Source organism: Dasypus novemcinctus, chromosome 9, assembly GCF_030445035.2.
Source record: "Dasypus novemcinctus isolate mDasNov1 chromosome 9, mDasNov1.1.hap2, whole genome shotgun sequence".
NCBI lineage: Eukaryota > Metazoa > Chordata > Mammalia > Cingulata > Dasypodidae > Dasypus > Dasypus novemcinctus.
In genome coordinates, this window is record NC_080681.1 from 111,257,242 (window position 1) to 111,274,258 (window position 17,017).

Sequence of the window (17,017 nt, forward strand, 5' to 3'; positions counted from 1 at the left end):
GGGGCTCCCCTACGCAAGGGACACCCCTGTGAGGCAGGGCACTCCTTGCACGCATCAGCACTGCACGTGGGTCAGCTCACCACACGGGTCAGGAGGTCCTGGGTTTGAACCTTGACCTCCCATGTGGTAGGTAGACGCTCTATCCGTTGAGCCAAGTCTGCTTCCCTCTCATATACTCTTAAGACTCAGGTGTTGCCACCTTCAGAAACCTTCCCTGTCATCTTTCCCCCATGGCAGATGCAATGATCCTCCTGAGTGCTCCCTTAATGCAGCCAGCATAGCTGGGTCTGACTCCCTGATTAGCCTTTGAACTCCTTTAGGGCTAGGACTACTTCTTTTATTAATCCCAGTTCACTTTGCACCCAGTATACCCTCAATTAAGTGATAGCTAACCTAGTGAGTGAATGAGTATCTATAAAAAAAGGAGACCTAACTCTGCCTAGATGTCAGAGGGGCCATTTGACTTAGCTCTTGAAGGATGGTAGGAAGGAAAGTGCCAGGTGGAGAAGTGAGGAGGATGCTTTGGGGGAGACAGCAGCAGGTGTAAAGAGATGGAGTCTGCTCGAGTCTGGTGTGTTGGAGGAAATGGAAATGTGGCCTGAGTAGAGGCATATGAGGTAGAGCCGGGGAATGACAACATTCCTATGTATTCTCACCACACAGCCCACCCCCATCTCAACTGGGTCATGAAGCCCTGAAATTGATAAACACATCCAAAAGTACTCCCAGTGGGTATTGATTAAAAGGGTTGTAGGGCTGGAGTGTTATTCAACCATAAAGACAAAAAAACAAGTACCCTGAGCACAGGGGCAAAAACAGCCATACAGAACCACCATGTCCAAAGCAGCGTGACCTCCCTGCAGCCCTCAAGGAACTTACTCTCTAGAGAAGTTGCTGTGTGACCAAGAAGCAGAGAAGGTGCCACTGTGGAAACAGGCCAGGACTGATGGACAGAAAGATCTATAGGGAGGCCATCCCAGGGAAGAGAGTGGCCTATGACAGGGAGGTTGATGCAGAGACAAATTTAGCCCCTCTAACCTAGTACAAAGGAAGGCAAGTTATAAAAGCAACAAAAATCAAATGGAAGCCTTGGTGAGGTGGGTGTTGAAAGTGCTTTCTAATTTAATGGAGAGCCTTATGAGGTGGGTTATTATTGCCCTTTCTAGAAGAAGAAAGAGGCATGGTGAGGAAAAAGGAACCACTGGGACTGGAATCCAGGTTTCTGGCTGGAAAACAATCTTCTTTCAACTTCTTCACTTAGTGATTGGCCAGTGGCAGGGGAAAGGCTCTGTGTGTCCTGAGGAATAGGGCATATTCAATTCCAGGTAATCATCTGACAGGCCCTGACTAGCAAGGGGACACTCACAGCTCAGGCATTATCCTCAGCCTCAGCGTTAGGATACTTTTCTATGCAGTTCCAATCTTCCAAACTGAAGTTCCAATCTTGCACCCTTTCAAGCTTCAATGCCCCTTTCAGTAGGTATTTCTCTACCACCTAAAATGAATCACTATTCCCTTAAGGCCAGCCAGTTCCCCTTTTTACTTCCTGATTTCAGTGGGGGCAGGACACAGACAAACCTTTCTTAATCTGCTTTCTCATCAAAGTCGGGAGTTGTGCTTATTGAATAAGTTGATAACTAAATCAGTAATACTTGTGCCAAGAACAGAAGGAAAAAGGAGGACTATCATGCTCTTGAAACATCACTTGATGTGTTCAAGTACTGAGCCCCTACTCTGTAGCAGGCACTGTGTCTGCTGCTGGGCCTCCTAGATGTACAGACAGCCCCAAACCTAACAAGGAGTCCAGTCTAGGAGGTATGATGTTATTCAAAAGAAAAATTCCATTAAGGAAGCCCTAAATCTATCAGTAATTAGTGAGTGATCTAAAGATTTGAAGTAAAAATGCAACTGAAGAAATGTCTATAGATACATAAAAAGATGCTCAATCTTTTTTTTTATTTTAAATGTGTTAAGGATCTTTCCAGGGTTTTGTTTTGTTTTTTGTTTTTTGTTTCTTAGGAGGTACTGGGGTTGAACCCAGGACCTCATACATGGAAAGCAGGCATTCAACCACTGAGTTACATTCACCCCCTATAATGCTAAATCTTAGTAGTAATCAGGGAAATGCAAATTAAACCCACAATGAAATACCATTTCAAATACACCAGACTGATTTAGTACCTGATAGAAACACTAGGCTAGCAGGCCTGAGGTTGCAGAACAATAAATATGACCAGGTACTAAAGGAGCTGGAAGTACAACAGGCACTTAGTAAGTATTTTGCTAAATCAAGCCTAGAAAGACTGGAGCTAAGATAGCAAACTGGCAGCTTGTGAGCTAACTATGGCCTGCTGGCACGTTTTGTTTGCACTCATGGTGTTTACAAAATTGAACTAACTTCCAAAAGTTAAAAATCAGATTTCACAACCTCTGTCCCAGTGAAATTTGTGAGATCTAACAGCTCTTGTCCCACATCTCCGTAGGGCAACACCTGGCTGGAGCTCCGCAGAGACTCCCTCTTTCACCATAACCCCCTTAACACCCTCCCCACTCCCCTGCCCCCAAGCACTGGAGCTGCTTCATTGATTTCCATTTCCTCTAGCCTAGCCCTAGAAGCACTGAAGTGAGCTTCTCCTGAACTACTTTAAAGGGATCCACTCTCAGAGATAAAATCCAGACTAATATTACTAACTCTGCACCAGGGTCAGAATTGCAGCCAGGGACAATTTTTTGAGCAAGATATTTACATACTGATATCCCAGATTCTTACAGCCTTGCAAGGCATTTATATGTGTATTAGTTTTCTAGTGCTGCACAGCAAATTTACACAAACTTATTCTCTTACTGTGTCTGTGGTCAGGATTTGAGCACTGGCTCAGTGGGGTCTTTTACTTGGGGTCTCATAAGGCTGCAATCAACAGATGATGCTATAATCAACATTTGACATGAGAATCTAAGGCTCAGAGATGTTAAGCAGGAAGTCAAACTCTGATGTCAGCTGAATCAGATATGAGACTTAGCTAACATTAAGTACATTCACATGCCAAGTACTGTTAAGTGTTTTACAAGAGCTTAATGATTTAATGCTCACTTCAACCCTGAGATAGGAACAATTACCATCTCCACTTTGTGAGGAACAAAGGCACAGAAGGTTAATGCCTTGTCAAAGGTCACAGGGCTGGTAAGCAGCAGTTCACTGGAGCCTAAACTCTCCAACTAGTCCTCCTCTGGAGCTTCTGCAGATCATCCCCCTCTCTGAAACGCTCCGATTCCCTCTCTGTGGTCACCCTTAGTGACTCTTTCAAGACAAACATTTGTGTTTGTTTTTACTGCAGAATCAGGACACCACACTGTCCTGCAATATGCTTTCCCCTCCGCTTCACAGCGTACCAGGGAGCACTTCTTGTACTGGCACACTCCTCCACTCTATGGCCACGCTGTAATGCATTTAAGCCATCCCCTATGAACATTCAGGTGGCTTCCAGTTTTCATTTAAAAAAAAAAAAAAGGATGCAGTAAACCTCTGTATTCACTTGAATTTGTACATTTGAATATTTCTGTAGGATAAGTTCTTAAAAATAGAATTATGGGGTCAAGGTCATGTATAGCCAAGATTTTGATTTTGTCAAATGATCCTCCAGAAAGTTTCTACCAATGTATATTCCCATCAGCCTACATGATAGTGTCTGTTTTCCACACCCTTGCCTACACTGGGAATATTTTTCTAGTGATTTCTTTGCACCACACTTAAGCTGCCTCCCTTAAACTGCCTTGTTACTTTTTTTTTTTTTAAGATTTGTTTATTTATTTCTCTCCCCTTCCCCCCCACCATGGTTGTCTGTTCTCTGTGTCTGTTTGCTGCATCTTCTTTGTCCGCTTCTGTTGTTGTCAGCGGCACGGGAATCTGTGTTTCTTTTAGCTGCGTCATCTTGTTGTGTCAGCTCTCCGTGTGTGCGGCACCATTCCTGGGCAGGCTGCACTTTTTTTCGCGCTGGGCGGCTCTCCTTATGGGGCGCACTCCTTATGTGTGTCCCCTATGTGGGGGACACCCCTATGTGACACGGCACTCCTTGCGCGCATCAGCACTGCGCATGGGCCAGCTCCACACGGGTCAAGGAGGCCCGGGGTTTGAACCACAGACCTCCCATGTGGTAGATGGACGCCCTAACCACTGGGCCAAGTCCGCAGCCTGCCTTGTTACTTTTATAATCAGTTCAGTTTTACCAGTACAATCACAACAATACAAAGAATAAAACAATCTATATCTAGTGATGAAGATGGGCAGGAAACACACCAAAATAATGGACAGTGATTGGATTTATGTTGGCAGGATCTAAGTGATTATATTTTTTCCAGTATTTTCCAAATGTTCTTAAAGTTACTTTCATAACAGTAGGGGAAACCTTCTCCCTGCTCCCTCCCATCCCCCTACCCCTCTTCAATTTTCTTTTAAAAACAGGCCCAGAGTGTTAGTCTCTGGAGAAGCATGGCAGAGGGGAATTGAAGAGACTGCTGTTGCACTCTTGGCTGCAGCCAGCCTTTGTGGGAAAAGTGCCCACACTATTTTGGAGAAGGTAAATAAGAAAAGAAAGTAGGCAGGAAACTCAGGGCTTGCAGCAGGGCTAGGGAGATTTGGGAAACCCTGGGGCTTAACAGTCAGAAAGCCAGTAAGTGAGCAGGCAACTGTTCAGAGGTCCGTTAGAGTGTAAATTTACAGGGCAAGGAAACACTCCCTAAACCTGTCTCTGCCTCATAGTTCCCAGTCTAGAAACGGCACCATAATCTACCAAGTCGCCCAAGCCCAAGTCAAAGAACCATCCTAGACTCTAACCCACCCACCCCCAGTCACTAGATCCTTTTGACTGCACTTTCCTAAACTCTCTCAAGATCCATTTGCTTCCCTGTTCTTCACTGCCACTGTCTTTGTTAGGGTTCTCATTCTTTCTCACCTGGATTCCTGCAGCAACCTCCCAAATGCCAATTCTGTATCTGCCCCACTCATCTTCCACAGAACCATTTTAACACAAATCTAATTCTCTTTAAGACCCTTCAGTGCTCTCCCTTGGCCTGCAACGGTGGTTCTCAACCCTGGCTGCACGTTAGAATCACCTGGGAAGCGTTTAAAAACTGTCCCAACACTGAGTCCCCATACCCAGAGATTCCGACTGAACTGATTTGGGGTGGGGTCTGAACTTTGTTTTTCAAAGCTCCTGGGGTGATTCTTCTGTGCAGCAAGGTGCAGCACCACTGGGCTCCAGGACACTGAATCAAGGTTCCCCTGTGAGGTGTTCAGGAACTCCATCTCATTCTCTGAGCAAATACTTACCAAGTACCTGCTGCCTCCTACGCGCACTGTGCACTGCGCAGGCTCTGAGCCCCTCAGGAAGCCTATGGCCTATCAGGGACAACCTGGCTGTCAGTCTTTTAAATCTTTTCTCTGTCTCCTCCTACCTCCTACTCTCTGTTCTAGTCATTCTGACCAATTTGGGATTCCCTAAACTTGCCCTGCTATACAGCCTCAGGCCCTATGAGTATGCCACTCTCTCAACCCAAAATTCCAGCCCTCAGCCCCCTGGCCTAGTTAAGACTCACTTGCCTCATGGCCTAGTTAAGACTCACTTCCTCGGAAATGACTATGGAACACCACTGCCCCCACCCCATCGCTGTAACATGGAGTCTACATCATTGTTGCCCTAGCTAGACCGTGAGCTCCTTGATACAGCCGACTCTATCCCAGTGGAGGTGCTTATGAAGTGTTTGGTGAATCCAGAAATGAACTCCAATGATCCAGCAGAAGGCCAGGGTCAGGATAAGAAGTATCCACATAGGGCAATATATGATATGAGCAAGGTATAAACAGATTGGAAACCAGTTAGTGCTTCAGAGGGTGTAGGAAGTCTGGTTCTGGACAGGAGGTTCAAAAACAGGCAGCTCTGTAACAAACAGGAAGGTAGATAGGTATACAAAACTGAGTCAGTGGTGGCAGCCTGTTGCCTCACTTCCCCTTGAAGAGGTGGCCTTGTGTGGTGGAAATAACTGAGGATGTATGTTTTAATTTGGACACTCACTCGATGTGTGACTTCAGCCTAGGCCTCCCCCTAACATTTGCAGGGCCTAAGGCAGGAGTTCAAAAGGAAGCCCCTATACCGTATATCTAAATATTTAAAAGTTATAAATTAACAAACTATAAATACGTCCTATTTTGCTACCTTGAAATTTATCTTCATAATGACCTGAAAGGCCAGATTTGAATTTGGAGTTCTCAAGTACCTCAGAGTGCTGCTTGAGGATGTGGTGGCCTAAGAACGGGCTCCTGACCCACCCCTTTCCCTTCCCACCTGTCATGGGCAGAATGGTGGCCCCCAAGACGCCCCTGCCCTAATGCCCAGAACCTGTGAATGTGTTACTTTACATGGCAAGGAGGACTAAGGTTGTAGAAGGGATCATGGCTGCTAATCAATTGACTTTGAGATGAGGTTGATTATCCGGGGTTATCTGGGTGGGCCCAATGTAATGACAAGGGTCCACATAAGTAAAGAGGGAGGAGGAGAATCAGAGAAGATGCAACAACAGAAGCAGATACTGAAGTTTGGTGCTTGCTGGTTTTGAAGAAGGAGGAACAGACCACAAGCAAAAGAATGTAGGCAGCCTCTGGAAGCTGGAAAAGGCAAGGAGTGAGTCCTCTCCCTAGAGCTTCAGAAAGGAATGCAGCCCTGCTGACAACCTGGTTTTAGCCTGTGGGGATTCATTTCAAATTTCTAACCTCCAGAAAAGTTTGTATTGTTTTAAGCCACTCAATTTGAGGTAATGTGTTACAGCAGCCACAGGAAACTAACAGGGCTCTCCCCCCAGGCTCTGCCCTGCACACTTCACACTTCTTCAGGACAAGGGCCTCATGGGTCATACCAGCTCACAATCCCAATGTCACATATCTCCATATAGCTGTCCCGTGGCCACCCCTGGGTGTCCTCAGAAGGAATCCAGAGAAGCAGATGTGGCTCAACTGATGGAGTGTCCACCAACAGTATGGGAGGTCCAGGGTTTGATACCCAGGGCCTCCTGGCCCGTGTGATGGCTGCCTATGCGCGGTGCTGCTGCGGCACAGGGAGTGCCGTGTCATGTAGGGGTGCCCCCGTGTGGGGGTGCCCCACACAAGGGGCGCGTGCCCCGTGAGGAGAGCTGCCCCTCGCGAAGGAGGCGCAGCCCGCCCAGGAGAGGCACCGCACACAGAGCTGGTACAGCAAGATGGTGCGGCAAGGGGAGACAGGTTCCCAGTGCCACCTCACAAGAATGCAGGCAGACACGGAAGAGCGCACAGAGAATGGACATAGAGAGTGGACAATGGGGGGGGGTAGAGGGGGGAGAGAAATAAATAAAAAATAAATCTTTAAAAAAATTATATTAAAAAAAGAAGGGATTCAGCAAAGGGGTCTAGGCAGGCATGGTAGATAGCTGGGGCCATTTGAGCAGGGAAATCTGGGGGTTTGGGGGTACTTAACAGTGTGGTCTGGAAGAGGGGATGGACTTGGGGTTGGCACATCCCCTGAGCCAGTAGACTCCTTACACTGTGGGAGGTGCTCAGCTGGAGGAGGTCCAGGGCACAACCCTTCAAAGTACAAGGCCCAGAACCCCACGTGCAGCTCTGCCTAGGCCAAGCGACCTCACCTCCCCGAGCCTCTTCTGTAAAATCAATCATTTGGATCGTTCCTGAGCACTTCGTCCGTGCCCAGTACTTTTTGCTTAGTGACTGGGATGTGAATGTGCTTAATCCTTGTCCTCAAAGACACATATTCTAGTAATTCCAACCTCACAGGGTTTCTACACAAGAAGGAAATGGTGGATAAAGTAACTGGTACATAGCAAGCCCTCAATAAACTTTAATTTCCTTCTCTTTCTATTTATTCTAAACTCATTGGGCTTGCAAATTAAAAATAAAAACCTCTTGTTCAAAACTTCGGTGGATTCCCGTTCCGGGGTAGAGACTAAGATCCTTTGTAGGGCCTGCAAGGGCCTGTGTGGTGAGGCCCCACCTGCCTGCCCACCCTTTCCTCTCTTCTTGTTCCCTCCTCCTCTGTGACCCTCACAAACTAGTTCCTCAGCTGCACCAAGGGCCTTTCCTGCTTCTGACCTTTGTCTTGCTGTTCCTTGTCTGGGATGTTCTGTCCCCCACAAACCTTCCTCCCCTTCACCAAGCTAATTCTTTAAGGGTTTAGTTAAATGCCATTCTCTTAAGGAAGCCATTCCTGGTTCCCTAACCCCAACCAGAGAGGGTTCACTTGCTTTCCTCTCTCCAACACCAGATAGGACACTGCAGCACAAAACACGACTGCTTTACATGGTTATTTCTTTTACTTTTTAGCCATTCTATACTGTTTTTTTTTTAAAGATTTTATTATTTATTTCTCTCCCCTTTCCCCACCCCCCACCCCCACCCCCCACCCCCCACCCCCCACCCCCCACCTCCAGCCCAATTATCTGTTCTCTGTCCATTTGCTGTGTGTTCTTTTTGTCCACTTCTGTTGTTGTCAGCGGCACGGGAATCTGTTTCTTTTTGTTGTGTCATCTTGCTGCGTCAGCTCTACATGTGTGCAGCACCACTTTTGGGCAGGCTGAACTTTCTTTTGCACTGGGCGGCTCTCCTTACAGGGCACACTCATTGTGTGTGGAACTCCCCTACATGGGGGACACCCTGCGTGGCACGGCACTCCTTGCGCGCATCAGCACTGCGCATGGGCCAGCTCCACACGGGTCAAGGAGGCCCTGGGTTTGAACCGGGGACCTCCCATGTGGTAGACGGACGCCCTATCCACTGGGCCAAGTCTGCTTCCCTATACTGTTTTATTGGCATTCTCTCCCCATTTTCTCCACTGCAGCCTCTAGCACCATAAGGGTAGGAACCATTTCTGTCTTACTCTCACGGAGACCAGCAGGTGCTCGGTGCTTCATTCAATATTTGCAAAACTGTAGTATGATATCACAACCAGGATACTGACATTGATACAATCCTACCTTCTTCATTTTATTTGTACTTATTTGTATACATGATTATTTTTTACAACTCTTCTGTAAATCTGAAATTTCAAAATTTTTTAAAAACAAAAAACTAGAGTTGATAAAATGCCACAAGGAGGAAAAACTACTTCAATAAACTCAAAACCCTCCAGTACTTTCCTGTCTTACAATAAATCCAAAGTCCTTATTGCCATGCCCTTTGAAGCCCTAAGCAGTCTGCCCTCACCTCTCCAGCCTCGTTTCCTTCCACTCTCCCACCTCCTCACTGCGCTCGTCACACTGGCCTCCTTGCTTTTTCTCAAAGGGCCAAGAACTTTTTCATGTCAAGGTCTTTGCAAGTCCTTTCTGCCTAGTAAGCTCTTTTCCCAGATATTTACAAAGCTGCCTTCCTCTCTTCCTTCAGACTGTTCAAATGTAACCTCCTCAGAGGTCTCCCCTAACCACCGTTTTGTTTCTGTTTTTTAAACACACACCTGCCATCATTCTGTACCCACTCACCCTTCAATATCAATTAATCAATGCTTGACATTATATATACTTATTGACTAAATGTAAGCTCCATGAAATTAACTATACCCAGAGCCTAAAGCGGTACCTGAAATACAACAGCCTTCAATAAATACTTAGATAAAAGACTAGCTAAATAAATGAATACAAAGGCTATTTAGAAATTGTGTATAAGTTTGCTGGGAGCCAATGCTTGTTGTAGACATACAATATAACACACACTGTACAGATATCATCTTGCTTCTAAATAATCCTGTGCAATAGTATTATTATCTCTATTTTACATGTTAGAAAACAGAAGGTTAATGCACAAATCAAGTTCAACAGCATGTGGTGTGTCTGAGTTCAGGGCCTTTTACCAAGAGTATGGGACAGGTCTGAGTTTAGGGTCCTTTTACTTCAGCTCTAACATGCTGTTATGGTTCAGTGAGTCAGTATAGGAGGAACCCACCAGTCTGGAAAATTATATGCTCTAGCTTGGGTGTCTAAGATAGTCCAGGTATCTTTTAAACTTTATACTCAGTGGCCCTGGACCTTCCTTGAATATACCAGCTTCGCTCTTAAAACATGAACGTCTAAACTGACCACAATTCTCCGTATTTGCTCTGCTCAATGGCAAATACTTTGGAAGATAAGACCAGGATACTAGATTAACACATCTCGAGCCAAGCTCCTGTTCTGTAATACTTTTCAGAACCTACACTAGATGATTTCATTTGTTGTTACTGTCTTTAAAGTATAACCTGGAAAATTACAGATCAAAGCATATAAATTCTATGGACAAGACTCAATATATTCTAGGATAGGAGACTTTTGAGAACACCCCAAATTTATGTTTCATAATATGAAGAGTAACTGATGGGCAAAGAGGATATGGCTCAAGCAATTGGGTGCCCACCTACCACAGGGGAGGTCCCGGATTTGGTTCCCGGTGCCTCCTAAAGAAGACGAACAAGACAGTGAGGTGACGCAATGGGCTGGCTCAGCAAGCTGATGCAACAAGATGATGCAATCAAGAGACACAGTAAGGAAAACACAATAAGAGACACAATAGACAGGGAGTGGAGGTAGCTCAAGTGATTAGGCGCCTCCCTCTCACATGGGAGGCCCCGGGTTCAGTTCCCAGTGCCTCCTAAAAAAGAAGACAAGCAGACACAGAGCACATACAGCAAGCAGACAGCAAGTGGAAACAATGAGGGAGGGGGAGAAATAAGTAAAAATAAATAAATCTTAAAAAAAAAAAGACTAATTAGCAGGAGCTGGGACAGAGATCTTCAGGTTCCTAAAGATCATATGAATTCAGGAGTACAGTGTTTCACAGAACTATTAAAATAAATTATTTTCAACCTTTGCATAACTATTTCCTTCCCTTTGATGAGTAATCTTTACATTTGCTGAAAACAAAAGCATAAATGGCTTTTCCTCATTGCTGCAGAGTACACAGTAGGCCACCTCACAGAAGGGATCCAAGTCCCTGATGAATCTGATCTCCACTCTTTATCCACAACTGGTTCCTGTCTCAGAAATTATTTTCCTTAGACCGCTCATTTTCTCTTCACCCCCATCACCCTCACCAGCAGCAGACTTTTATAACAGATACTTCTTAGGGTAAATTAAAATTTGCTATAGACTTTCAGAGTTGCTTGCAAACAGCAATAATTCTAACTACAGAAAAACACGAAGACAACAAAAAAAGGTGACATACCTGTCACAGTTATATGCTAGGCACTTTACTTACATTATTTCTACTTCTCATAATAACCAAGTGAGATAGAAATATTTATCCCTATTTACTGAATAAACTGAATTCAGAGAAATTAAGAAATTGACACAATCACTAGATTTCTGCAGCTCGGAGCCCACACCCTCCCCAATACATCCAACTGGCTCCCCAAAAAGCCTTTAGGACCAGGCACTGGCTGTCAGGGTTGGTGTACAAGGCCAATCCTAAATCCAATTCATTGGACTTACCCAGGTCAGTTCACAGGGAGGTAAGGATAGTCAACCACCACTCTAGGGAACTAGAGCATCTATAACTACAAGCAGGAGAATCACATCCATTAGTCATGTGGGATCTATGCTCCCTCTCGGTTTAGAGGTGGAGTGGACATCACCAACCCAGGGTCCTCAGGATGGAGGAATAAAATACGGATTAGAGTGTAACTTACTGGTATTCTACTATAGAACTATTGTGACCCTAGCAATGAAAGAAATTGTATCACTGATGTGGAGGCAATAGCCACGGGAGTTGCTGAGGGCAGGGAGAGGGAAGAAGAGGTGTGATATGGGGGCATTTTTGGCACTTGGAGTTGTCCTGAATGATACTGCAGGGACAGATGCAGGACATTATCTATCCTGCCATAACCCACTGAATGGACTGGGGGAGAGAGTAAACTACAATGGAAACTATAATCCATGCAGTGTAGCAGTGCTCCAAAATATATTCATCAATGCAATGAATGTGCCACATTGATGAAAGAGGTTGTTGATATGGGTAGGAGCAGGGATGGTTGGGAGTGGAGTATAGGGGAACCTCTTATATTTTTTAATGTAACATTTTATGTGATCTATGTATCTTTAAAATAATAAAATAGGGACGCGGACTTGGGCTAGTGGTTAGGGCGTCAGTCTACCACATGGGAGGTCCCCAGTTCAAACCCTCGGCCTCCTTGACCTGTGTGGAGCTGGCCCATGTGCAGTGCTGATGTGCGTAAGGAGGGCCCTGCCACGCAGGGGTGTCCCCCGCATAGGGGAGCCCCATGTGCAAGGAGTGCACCCCATAAGGAGAGCCGCCCAGCGTGAAAGAAAGTGCAGCCTGCCCAAGAATGGCAACGCACACACGGAGAGCTGACACAACAAGATAATGCAACAACAAAAAGAAACAGATTCCTGATGCTGCTGATAAGGATAGAAGCAGTCACAGAAGAGCACGCAGTGAATGCACACAGAGAGCAGACAGCTGGGGCGGGGAGTGGGGAATAAATAAAAAATAATTTTTAAAAAGAAAAGAAGTGGAACTTGGGACATAGCAGGAACACTTCCTGTTCTTAAAAATGCCTCAGTGATTTTCCTGTATCCAGCCCAGTACAGTCTCCTGATTAGTGTGTAGGAACTGCTGGATTAGATGGCCATTGAAGGTTCTCCTTTTTTTTTTTTTTTTTTAAAGATTTATTTATTTATTTTATTTATTTAATTCCCCTCCCCTGCCCTGGTTGTCTGTTTTCTGTGTCTTTTTGCTGCGTCTTGTTTCTTTTGTCCGCTACTGTTGTCGTCAGCGGCACGGAAAGTGTGGGCGGCGCCATTCCTCGGCAGGCTGCTCCCTCCTTCGCGCTGGGCGGCTCTCCTTATGGGTGCACTCCTTGCGCGTGGGGCTCCCCTACGCGGGGGACACCCCTGTGTAGCAGGGCACTCCTTGCGCGCATCAGCACTGCGCATGGGCCAGCTCCACACGGGTCAAGGAGGTCCGGAGCTTGAACCGCGGACCTCCCATGTGGTAGACGGACGCCCTAACCACTGGGCCAAAGTCCGTTTCCCTTGAAGGTTCTTCTAAGCTCAGAAATTCTGACTGAAACTTGATTATACTCTAGAGCACTGCAGGTTAGATTCACTTAATGGGTTAGAACCAGCATTAGGAAAAAATTAAATAGAACAGACTATAGAATGAGAATGCATTGCCTGTGATAACAATATTGTTGCATCAAACTTTTTTCCGAAATGTACATAACATGATAATATAAAGATACATTTTTTACCATGCGTCATGGTGAAAAAACTCTGAAAGCCCCTGCTGTAAAGAACAATGATTCTCAACCTTTATTGTTGTAACGAGCCCCACAAAACTTGTCTATAGGAGTAGAGTCCAGGAATCTGTATTTTAAACAAGCTTCCCAGGTGCCTGATGCAGGTGGTCCTCAGACAACACTTAAGAGACACTATTGAGTTCTGTGAAGCTCAGGAATCAACTCATCCAGTGCTTTTCAATACTGCAGGAGGAGAAAGGGACCAGAATGCCCTCAGAGGAGCAAATCCCCACCCCATCCCACCCCCTCTGCAGTGGGTAACAGATGATTTAGAAAATAATACTTAATACCACTATACTGTTATAGTGGGAGGAATCCTACGTTGTTTGTGCTGTTATTTTAAATAACATTAAAGAGGATCACTGGATTTTTTCACCTGAAGAGGGTAGAAGAACATGTACTTTTTTCACCCACTTAGCAACAGGGAACTTTATCTGTTTAGTTTGATGCTGCACTTCATGCAGATAAACACTCAAGTATTTGCTGAATGAATTAGAAGATAAATGCTCAACTGAGAAAAGCCATACCTGGTCCTTCTTCTTGTTGTTACTCCCACAGCCCATTTCTTCATAGATTTTATGGATTCCCTGAAAGGAAAGCAGCTTGGCAAATAATCCACTTAACCCTGCTCTTACCTATACAATAAATAATCCACATCCTTATCCTCTTCTCTTCCTCAGGAAAGAGTAGCTCTCAGGCCACTGAATAAAACCTCTTGCATTTAAGCCTACTACAGAACACAAAGAATATACTATTTACAATACTTACAAGAGCTTCTTCTAGGTGCTAAGCAACTGCTCTATACTATCTTTAATTCATGCAAACAACCCTGCAAGATGGATGCTGTACTACTTTACACAAGACCTGAGGCCCAGAGAGATTGGCTGAACTTGCCCAAGTTCGCACACAGGTAGTAAGTGGCAGGGTTGCTATCTGTGCCTCATATGAGCAACAAGATGGTCTCAAAGATCAGATACTGGGACAGAGACAGTGAGAGAGAGCCCTAGGCTGAGGTTACAGAAAGTCAGCCACAAAATGCACATACTTCCCATTCTGAAGAACTTTCTTCCTTTAGTTATAATTCAGGGGCGACTTGGGTGTTTGTCTCTATAAGTAAAGGCTGTTTTTCTGATTCCTGCCCCTCCCTGGAGATCTGGGGCATACAGACTATGAAAAACAATATTTTGTGGGCCAGCCAACATATTTGCAGGGGAAAGTTGATGGAAGTTTATTTCATGGAGCAGAAATGTGGTTTAGTCTTACTGAGAGCTACCAACCTATACCAAAAGACAACTGGTTTGGAGGGTCTAGAACCTGCCTGGTTTGAAGCCTGATTCCACCACTATTTATGGCTGGGCAATTCATTTTCTTCTCGATGACTTTGTGTCCTCATCTAACAAGAGAGTTATCATAATAGTTACCTCACAAAGTCATGAAAATTAAATGGAATCATACATGCACATCAGAAAAGACAACCAACAACAGTAAAAGGATACCCCTCCTCTGAAGTTTGCCTGGATGACCAGCCTGAGAATAAAAGCTTCAGATAACTATTTTCTTAAAATCAGGGTGGCAAGGTGTATTAGTCAGCCAAAGGGGTGCTGATGCAAAATACCAGAAACTGGTTGGTTTTTATATTTGGGATAGGAGCTTACAGATACCAGGCCAGAAAGCCTAAGTTACTTCCCTCACCAAAGTCTATTTTCACGTGTTGGAGCAAGAGGGCTGCTGACGTCTGTGAGGGTTCAGGCTTCCTGGGTTCCTCTGGGCTCAGTGCCTGATTTATCCACAAGATTCTCTAGGCTTTGCCTCTCTCCATAAGGTCAGCTGTAGAATATCAAGCAAACGGCTCTTTCCTCGCAGAGACTATCAAGTGAACAGCTTTCTTTCTCTGGAGCTCAAACCTAAGACTTCAGCGTCCAACTCCAACATCAAAATTCCAACATTAAGTACTCCCAACCCTGTTCTTTACCATGTCTTTTATGTGAGTCCCCACCCACAAAGGGGCAGGGACTCAATGCCCTAACGACGTGGTCCAGTTAAAGCCCTAATCATAACTCAATCAGGCCCAGGTACAGATCAGATTACAAACATAATCCAGTATCTATTTTTGGAATTCATAACCATTTCAAACTGCAACAGAAGGGGTACCAGGTGATAACTAGTGCAACTCTTCACAGAAAACAAGTCTACGTTACACAATGAGTGCTTCATCTCTAATGTGGGCAATAGGCAGGTCTCCGATGATTACTTAATCCCAGGAGTGACTCCAAAACCTGTGCTTGAAACTATCACGATATACCGTGTAAAGTTTGAACAAAGCCATCTTTAAAGCAAAAAGTAGAATAACTCTTATGTTCCCAGAGGCAGGCACCATGGCATTCAAAGAGTTAAAAGCCACCTGTACTCATTTGTTATAAAAGCAATACATTCATCCCCCAGTACATAAATGAATGGGATAAAACTTTGTTTCTTTAAGCTATTTTCAGACTCCAGGTAACTATTGATGTATTTATCACAGAAGATGAGTTATATCAATAATGATCATTACATAACCTAGAATCAAGTTACATAAAGGCCCTAATTGGCACAGTAGCAACTCATCATTTTTGTTCACTGATATGTAAAAACACAAACCATCTGCACTATAGGTTTGTTTCCTAAGCTTCCTTGCACCTTGAAGAGAGTCAAGTTCAGTCCTCCTGGTGCCCCCAGGTGCCTTAGGCTGGATTCCCCTCTGACAACTGACTGTGGTTTCCATAACAAGCTGCTCTGAAAGTGGTTCTGTACCCCCAGGCACCGGCTCACTCCCCTGTGGCTGGCAGCTTAAACTGTCAGTGGGGTGGTTTCTGGGCTCCTACCTCAACACTCACCTAGGCCTGAGTATTAACCCTTTAGGATTCAGGCTTCTTTGGCAATCTACTCATTGTGGTCTTCACTCACCAGATGGCTGAAGCTCTGCAACATACATATGGAGTTTACTATTAAAAATTCCAGGTTAGGACTGACCAGTGATAAAGCTGCAGGGAAAGGCAAAAGCACAAAATTTAAGAAATAAAGGGTTATTTTTAAAAAATCTAACAGGCATTACTCTAGAAGAGCCACAGGCTGCAACTTTGCAAGTAGCCTATGGTCACAGCCCTAGCAGGGGAAGCAGAGTGGAAATTAAAATGTGAATAACCCTTTCCCCAACTTAGTGCTTTTCCACTATACCACACCATCCTAACAGCTCTGATAACCCTGACAAGGACCTTACAGATTTCAATGGTCAGGATGAAAAACAGCCTCTGCTGCAGTTCTTAGCCTTTTTTGTTCCATGAACCCCTTTGTTAAGCAAGTGAAAACCACAAGCCCCTTACTAAGTCCACACTATACTGTGCATTATTTAATAGATATATCACACCTGCACCAACACATCCCCTCAAGAATGTTTTTCTGAATTTCAGTTCAAGCTCACAGACCTCTTGTTAAGAACCCCTGCTCTACTGGGACAATTCTATGAAACTGACATTCCTGACACTCAATGCCCGCTACTAGACAAGGAAACATGTCCTATATATCTCTAAGCTGGAATATAAAGACACTATGAGAACACATATTAAGAGAAAAAACACAAATGAAACCTATAGGATGAATTGTATGCTTCATTAACATATACAAATAAAAACAAAACAAAACAAAAAAACCCACGATAGCGA